This window comes from Rhinoraja longicauda, chromosome 8 (assembly GCF_053455715.1).
Source record: "Rhinoraja longicauda isolate Sanriku21f chromosome 8, sRhiLon1.1, whole genome shotgun sequence".
Taxonomy (NCBI): domain Eukaryota; kingdom Metazoa; phylum Chordata; class Chondrichthyes; order Rajiformes; family Arhynchobatidae; genus Rhinoraja; species Rhinoraja longicauda.
In genome coordinates, this window is record NC_135960.1 from 23,593,849 (window position 1) to 23,602,573 (window position 8,725).

Here is an 8,725-nt window from a genome sequence, read left to right on the forward strand (position 1 = left end):
CCTCAGGGAGGCGGTACTTCAATTACCCAGTGGAGGCGGGGTCAGTCACCGTCCGCCATCCGAGAGGGCGGGGCCAGCGTCCGTCCATCATCCGCCAGAGGCGGGGTTTGGCACCAGAGGGACAAAATTATGTTCATGTGTAAGAAGGAACTGCAGATAATAATAATAATAATAATAATAATGCATTACATTTATATAGCGCTTTTCATACACTCAAAGACGCTTTACAGGGATTTAAAGAACATAGGGAAGTGAATAAATAGATAAATAAGTAAACGAACAGAGAAAGGAGACAGAAGGTGCGGTGACCTTCAGTGGTTGAAGGCAGTACTGAACAGGTAAGACTTCAGTCTGAAGAAGGGTCTCGACCCGAAACGTCACCCATTCCTTCTCTCCCGAGATGCTGCCTGACCTGCTGAGTTACTCCAGCATTTTGTGAATAAATCGATTTGTACCAGCATCTGCAGTTATTTTCTTAAGACTTCAGTGATGTTTTGAATGTGGTGAGTGAGGAGGAGGCTCTGACGGTTTGGGGTAGTGAGTTCCATAGGGTGGGAGCAGCGATGGAGAAAGCCCTGTCCCCCCAGGATCTGAGTTTGGTCCGGAGGGGGGGGGGATAGGAGATTGGCAGCAGCAGAGCGGAGGGTGCAGTTGGGAGTGTGCCTGTGGAGGAGGTCAGTCAGGTAGGATGGGGCCAGGTTATGGAGGGCTTGGTAGGTCATGAGGAGGATTTGCCTGTTTAAACCAAAGATAAACCCAAAAAGCTGGAGTAAGTCAGCAGGATAAGAATGGGTGACGTTTGGGGTTGAGACCTTTCTTCCGACTAGTTAGGGATAATGGAAACGAGAGATTATAGACGATGAAGGAGGGAGATAAAGAACAATGAATGAAAGATATGCAAAAAAGTAACAATAATAAAGGAAACAGGCCATTGTTAGCTGTTAGGTGAGAACAAAGAGCTGGTGCGACTTGGTTGGAGGAGGGATAGAGAGAGGGGGAATGCTGGTGTGACTTGAAATTAGAGAAATCAATATTCAGACCACAGGGCTGCAAACTGCTATTCCTCCAATTTGTGTTCAGCCTCACTCAGACAATGGAGGAGACCTAGGACAGAAAGGTCTGTGGGAATGGAATGGAATGGAGAATTAAAGCGTTTCGGAACCGGGAGATCAGGTATGATCACACAATGATCGCCCAGTCTACGTTTGATTTCGCCAATGCACAAGAGTCCACATCTTGAAAAACAAATGCAGTAGATGAGTTTGGAGGAGGTGCAAGTGAACCTCTCTGCCTAACCTGCAAGGATTAGGATGTAACTAGGAAAATGGGCAAGGGAGAGCCAGTGGATGTAGTGTACCTGGACTTTCAGAAAGCCTTCAACAAGGTCCCACATAGGAGATTAGTGGGCAAAATTAGAGCACATGGTATTGGGGACCATTATTAACTGAATGGTGTCAAGTTAGGAAAAGGGGAAGTACAACAAGATCTGGGTGTCCTAGTTAATCAGTCGCTGAAAATAAGCATGCAGGTACAGCAGGGTGAAGAAAGCTAATGGATGTTGGCCTTCATAACAAGAGGAGTTGAGTGTAAAAGAGGTCCTTCTGCAGTTGTACATGGCCCTAGTGAGACCACACCTGGAGTATTGTGTGCAGTTTTGGTCTCCAGCTTTGAGGAAGGACATTCTTACTATTGAGGGAGTGCAGCGTAGGTTCACGAGGTTAATTCCCAGAATGGCGGGACTGTCCTATGCTGAAAGACTGGAGAGACTGGACTGGACAGGATAGCAAAAGTTTTTTTAGGTACGTGAAGAGGAAAAAAATAGTCAAGGCAAATGTGGGTCCCTTGAAGACAGAAGCAGGGGAATTTATTATGGGGAACAAAGAAATGGCAGACGAGTTAAACCGTTACTTTGGATCTGTCTTCACTGAGGAAGATACACATAATCTCCCAAATGTTCTAGGGGCCGGAGAACCTAGGGTGATGGAGGAACTGAAGGAAATCCACATTAGGCAGGAAATGGTTTTGGGTAGACTAATGGGACTGAAGGCTGATAAATCCCCAGGGCCTGATGGTCTGCATCCCAGGGTACTTAAGGAGGTGGCTCTAGAAATAGTGGAAGCATTGGAGATCATTTTTCAATGTTCTATAGATTCAGGATCAGTTCCTGTGGATTGGAGGATAGCAAATGTTATCCCACTTTTTAAGAAAGGAGGGAGAGAGAAAACGGGTAATTATAGACCAGTTAGTCTGACATCAGTGGTGGGGAAGATGCTGGAGTCAATTATAAAAGACGAAATTGCTGAGCATTTGGATAGCAGTAACAGGATCATTCCGAGTCAGCATGGATTTACGAAGGGGAAATTATGCTTGACAAATCTACTGGAATTTTGTGAGGATGTAACTAGGAAAATTGACAGGGGAGAGTCAGTGGATGTGGTGTACCTCGACTTTCAGAAAGCCTTCGACAAGGTCCCACACAGGAGATTAATGGGCAAAATTAGAGCACATGGTATTGGGGGTAGGGGGTAGGGTACTGACATGGATAGAAAATTGGTTGACAGACAGAAAGCAAAGAGTGGGGATAAATGGGTCCCTTTCGGAATGGCAGGCAGTGACCAGTGGGGTACCGCAAGGTTCGGTGCTGGGACCCCAGCTATTTACGATATACATTAATGACTTAGATGAAGGGATTAAAAGTACCATTAGCAAATTTGCAGATGATACTAAGCTGGGGGGTAGTGTGAATTGTGAGGAAGATACAATAAGGCTGCAGGGTGACTTGGACAGGTTGTGTGAGTGGGCGGATACATGGCAGATGCAGTTTAATGTAGATAAGTGTGAGGTTATTCACTTTGGAAGTAAGAATAGAAAGGCAGATTATTATCTGAATGGTGTCAAGTTAGGAAGAGGGGATGTTCAACGAGATCTGGGTGTCCTAGTGCATCAGTCACTGAAAGGAAGCATGCAGGTACAGCAGGCAGTGAAGAAAGCCAATGGAATGTTGGCCTTCATAACAAGAGGAGTTGAGTATAGGAGCAAAGAGGTCCTTCTACAGTTGTACCGGGCCCTGGTGAGACCGCACCTGAGTACTGTGTGCAGTTTTGGTCTCCAAATTTGAGGAAGGATATTCTTGCTATTGAGGGCGTGCAGCGTAGGTTCACTAGGTTAATTCCCGGAATGGCGGGGCTGGAGCAATTAGGCTTGTATACACTGGAATTTAGAAGGATGAGGGGGGATCTTATTGAAACATATAAGATAATTAGGGGATTGGACACATTAGAGGCAGGAAACATGTTCCCAATGTTGGGGGAGTCCAGAACAAGGGGCCACAGTTTAAGAATAAGGGGTAGGCCATTTAGAACGGAGATGAGGAAGAACTTTTTCAGTCAGAGAGTGGTGAAGGTGTGGAATTCTCTGCCTCAGAAGGCAGTGGAGGCCAATTCGTTGGATGCTTTCAAGAGAGAGCTGGATAGAGCTCTTAAGGATAGCGGAGTGAGGGGGTATGGGGAGAAGGCAGGAACGGGGTACTGATTGAGAGTGATCAGCCATGATCGCATTGAATGGCGGTGCTGGCTCGAAGGGCTGAATGGCCTACTCCTGCACCTATTGTCTATTGTCTACTCTGGAATTTAGAAGGATGAGAGGGGATCTTATTGAAACATACAAAATTATTAAGGGATTGGACACGCTAGGGGCAGGAAATATGTTCCTGATGTTTGGGGGAGTCCCGAACCAGGGGCCACGGTTTAAGAATAAGGGGTAGGCCATTTAGAACGGAGATGAGGAAAAACTTTTTTACTCAGAGTTGTGAAGCTATGGAACTCTCTGCCTCAGAAGGCAGTGGAGGCCAATTCCCTGGATGCTTTCAAGAGAGAATTACATAGAGCTCTTAATGATAGGGAGTCAAGGGATATGGGGAGAAGGCAGGAACGGGGTACTGATTGTGGACGATCACGGTGAATGGTGGTGCTGGCTCGAAGGGCCGAATGTTCTACTCCTGCACCTGTTGCCTATTGATTGTCAGGGTAATCTATGAATACTATCTAGGAAAACTGTGGTTATCACTGGAAATATAATTGTCTGTGTCTTGGGCAGTACTTCTGGCTAGGGATATTTTCCGAGTTAGACATAAAACAACATGCCAGATCCAGCAAAGGAGGAGAGGGTAGAAATCAGGAACAATTGTGACAGGTTGAAAAGCATAAGATATTAAATGGCAGATGAAATAAGGAAGCAAACGTTTCCCAAATTTATTCTTGGAATTATCCAAGGAAAATGTTTCAAGAATGTTTCAGGACAGTAAAGTTACAGAAAGGTAAACATATTCAGGATTTATGGAAAAGGGGTGGTAGATAGTTAATTTAAAAAAATGAGTATTCCAAAAAAATGAGTATTCCAAAAAACTGTTTACATGTGACCTCCTTGCAGTAATCAAGCAGTCACTGTTGTCTTTAAGACCGCAGGCCGACAGTTGACAGCATACGGTCAGCTAAGAGATTTGCTTTGGGAACTGACGAGGTCTCTTCTATTGACACTTGTAAAATACATTATCAAGCAATATTACATTCAATGATAGTTTAAGATCATTCAGGGTGGCACAAAAATGCAGCAGTAGAGCTGTTGCTTTACAGCTCCAGAGTTGAGTTAGATCCAGACTATGACTGCCGTTTGTGCAGTTTGTATTTACACCTCGTGAACTATTGGGTTTTCTCCAGGTGCTTCGGTTTCCTCCCGCATTGCAAAGATGTGCAGGTTTTAGGTTAATTGGCTGCTGTAAATCAATCCTAGTGTTTAGGATAGAACTATTGAACAGGTGATCGCTGGCCAGTGTGGACTCTGTGGGTTGAAGGACCTATTTCCACACTGTATCTCTAAACCAAATTGAAATGAAAATAGCCACTAGAACTGGGACATTTTGATTCTGCAACATTGTAACTAAAATGGCGAGGATAATAAATAAACGTTAATGTTAAATAGCACCTCAGGCTTCAAATCTGAAATTAAAAAGATAAAATGTTGGAAACATTCAGCAGATGGGCCATTCTTAATATATATGACTTATACATGTCAAAGATTATCAAGTGAAATTTTTATATGTTATTATGCAATGTTTGTTTAGGGTAAGAAGTCAAATATGACTGGTCACGTGTGTGACCATGCGAGGTCACACACATGACCAGTCACATTAAAATTTCACTTGATAAACTTTGACATACAAGTCATATATACAGTACAAAATAATATACCTGTAATGCTTTCAGCTTGTCCCGCCCCCTGACATCAGCCTGAAGGGTCTCGACCCGAAACGTCACCCATTCCTTCTCTCCTGAGATGCTGCCTGACCTGCTGAGTTACTCCAGCATTTTGTGAATAAATACCTCAATTAGAAGAGATGTATTCCACAATTTTTCACATTTTTGGTCACACATGTGACTAAGAATGGCCCAGATATGTACCAATTGTGGAAAGAGAAACAGAGTAATGTTTTAGGATGAAAGCTCTTCAATGAATGCAGATGAGATTACATGATTAAGCCCATGGTAGCAAAGCATCAGACGATTCATAAGTTGACATTTAATTTCAATTGCAGCTAAATGTAATGTGGTGTAATGCCCACCATACCTTGCTTTCTTCTATTCTGTTTGAAATAGGAAGAAGATTGTGAACTTCGTGACCAGGTGATAACAACCTTTCTCCCAATGTCAGCAAGACAAAGGAGATATTGATTGACTTTAGGAAGCGAAGTGAAAGCTTTAAGTTCTTAGTAAACATCACCTGCAACTTGGCCTGGACCACCCATATCGAAGCAATGGACATGAACAACACACATTGCCACACTGGTGGGTAAGGCAAGGCAGCGCCTTTACCGCCTCAGGCAGCTGAGGAAATTCAGAGTGTCTCTGAGGATCCTTCAATGCTTCGACTCTGGGGCTGTAGAGAGCATCCTGTCCGGCAACATTACAGTCTGGTTTGGGAACAGCTCTGCCCAGGACAGGAAGGCCCTGCAGAGAGTAGTGCGTTCGGCTGAACGCACCATGGGAACTACATTCGTCCCCCTGCAGGACCTATACATCAGGAGGTGCAGATCAAGAGCAAGCAAGATTATGGGGGACCCCTACGACCTCAGCAATGGACTGTTCCAGCTGCTACGGTCAGGCAAACGCCTCCGCGGTCATGCTGCGAAAACGGAGAGGATGAGACGGAGTTTCTTCCCACAGGCCGTCAAGACTTAACTATTATATCTCCAGGGACTACATTTTTTTCTGTATTAATTTTAATTCTTATGTTGTAATTGTAATTTTTTGCACAATCCACAGGCATTGCCACTTTCGTTTCACTGCACATCTTGTATGTGTATGTGACAAATAAACTTGACTTGACGATGAAAGCACACCAACGCCTCTACTTTCTTAGAAGGCTAAGGAAGTTGACATGTCCACAACTTTCACCAACCTTCACACGTGCGCCACAGAAATCATTTTATCACAATGCATCACAGCATGGTTTGAGAACAGCTCCATCCAAGACTGCAAGAAATTGCAGAGAATTGTTGACGTAGCCCAGACCATTGCACTAAGCAACCTCCCTTTCATTTACCCCATTTATACTTCACACTGCCTCGTCAAGACCACCAGCATAATCAAGAACGAGTCTCACACTCCTTCTCCCCTCCCTCATCAGGCAAGAGGTACAGAAGTGTGAAAACGCATACCTCCAGATTCAGGGACAATTTCGTCCCAGCTGTTAATAGGCAACTGAATCATCCTATGAAGAATTCAAGAGCGGTCCTGAGCTACTATCCATCTCACTGGCGATTCTCAGACTATCTTAAATCAGACTTTACTTTGCACTAAATGTTATTCCCTTTATCATGTATCTGTACACCGTGGCTGGCTTGATTGTAATCATGTAGCTTTTCACTGTACCTCTGTGCACGTGACAATAAATAAAACGGGCATATTATCTTTTAATAAGATGATCAAAGCTGTATTCAACCCAAAATACACTCACTCGCCTAGTTTCAAGAGTTAATGTCTCTGCATAGAGTAAAACTGGAGTCATATAGTCAAGGTGATATTGGTGCAGAGATGTCAGCTTGTCTTTCCTGAATAATGTTGTTTAAGTTTTCTTTCAACAATCAAGCCAGAGTTACTCTATATCCAATGAGAATTTACTCTTTATTTTCCCAATTTGATATATTTGTTGAAGGCAGCACCTTGATGCAGCGGTAGAGTTGCTGCCTTGCAGCACCAGAGACCCGGGTTCGATCCTGACTATGGGTGCTGTCTTATGGAGTTCTCCCTGTGACCTGCACGGGTTTTCTCCAGGAACTTCAGTTTCTTTCCACACTCCAGACATAAAGGTTTGGAGGCTAATTGGCTTGGTAAAATTGTAACTTGTCCCTAGTGTGTGTAGGATAGTGTTAGTGTGCAGGAATCATTTGTCGGCGTGGACTCAGTGGGCCAGAGGGTCTGTTTCAGGGCTATATCTTTAAACGAAACAATGAGAGGACAGCAAAATGGGAAAACTCCTATATAGTGGTATTCAGTTAGGGTAATCATTGTTAATACCCTCAATGTCATGTTCCCACAGAATTCATAAAACTGAATCATGGACAGCACCCATCTTGCATTCAAAGTGAAAGTCATGCAATTTTAAAGTTACCTGTCCACACTTGGACTGTTTATCTAAGTGAAAACAAATTAGTGAAAACAACTGAGTCTGTTGTTCTCTGAAAGATTCCTCCAAACTTTATCCAAGCTTCTTTCTTTAACAATCAACTGTTCCAAAAAACACAATTTTAAATTCATTCCTGATCAAATAACTACCTATCCTGGTCACCATCAGTATTTTTTCAGTACCATCTCATTCACCTTCCAAACAATTACCAAGCCCATAGACACGGCTTTATTTTAATTTTAAATTGAGACCCATAGGGGAACTGCCTCTTGGCTCCATGTTCAACCAACCAAAACTAATGAAATTCCAACAGCCTTTTATTTTCATCTTACTAATACTGGGTGTTGTCCTTAAAGTAATGTTATCTTCTGTGATTGTGGTCACTATTTCCCTTATTGCTCTTGATCACTCAGTAGTGTTCGATACTGTTGTGCACATTTATGTGTGGATGAGTAATAATCCTCAACAAATTCTTCTTTGTTTCTTCCCTCTCAAGCACATGTTATCTGCTTACAGTTCTTGACCTCTGTATATTTTGTTCGCATTGATTTTCACAGTGATAACAAAATCACCAGAAAAACAGAGTAGGCTGTAATGGTGCTAACACAAGAAAGAAATTTTGGATAGTCCTTAACCTTTCTGCAGGGTGAGAGGATTTTTAATATTTGTTTATTGGGAATGGGAAAACCATGGTGAAGTGTGAAGGAAGATCAATGCAAGTATTCATGAGTTCTTCGCCTGGTAACAATGCATCAACTTTCTGGAATATTTGTGCATAAACCATGTCTCAAATCAGGGTTTTCAGTTAAAATCCAGGAGTATAGATTTTTTAAAAAGCCCAGATTGATGGTTCCTTGCATGTAATAAGTTCCACACTTAAACCTGGTCACAATATACTTACAAATTAGTCATTTTCAAGGACATTACTAATTTTCTCTCAACCAGTACTTTGATGTCTGATTTCACTTTGAAAATAGTGTTTCAGTTGAGAAGAACTTTCTTTGCTGAAATTCTTTCTTTGGTTCTTTTGCTAACTATTTTCAAA